Genomic DNA, 231 nt, shown 5'->3' with positions numbered 1-231 from the left:
GATTTCATCACGGATTCTTGGCGTCAAGTAATCAAAGGGACTCTGCAAAAAAGGTTTAGCGATTGGTTTCTGACATTTTTAAAGGAAACAATTGATTCTTTTCTTATTGTGCTGGGGAAAAATTTCGAAACCGATTGCTTGGGAGAAAACGGGAATGATGGCCCGAGTTCTTTTTAAAAATTGTGACATTTTTTGTGAAAACTGCAAACGTGTGCGTGTGTCGAATGTTCA

The sequence above is a fragment of the Penaeus monodon genome, chromosome 30, assembly GCF_015228065.2.
Source record: "Penaeus monodon isolate SGIC_2016 chromosome 30, NSTDA_Pmon_1, whole genome shotgun sequence".
Lineage (NCBI taxonomy): Eukaryota > Metazoa > Arthropoda > Malacostraca > Decapoda > Penaeidae > Penaeus > Penaeus monodon.
This window is presented reverse-complemented; position numbering follows the sequence as displayed.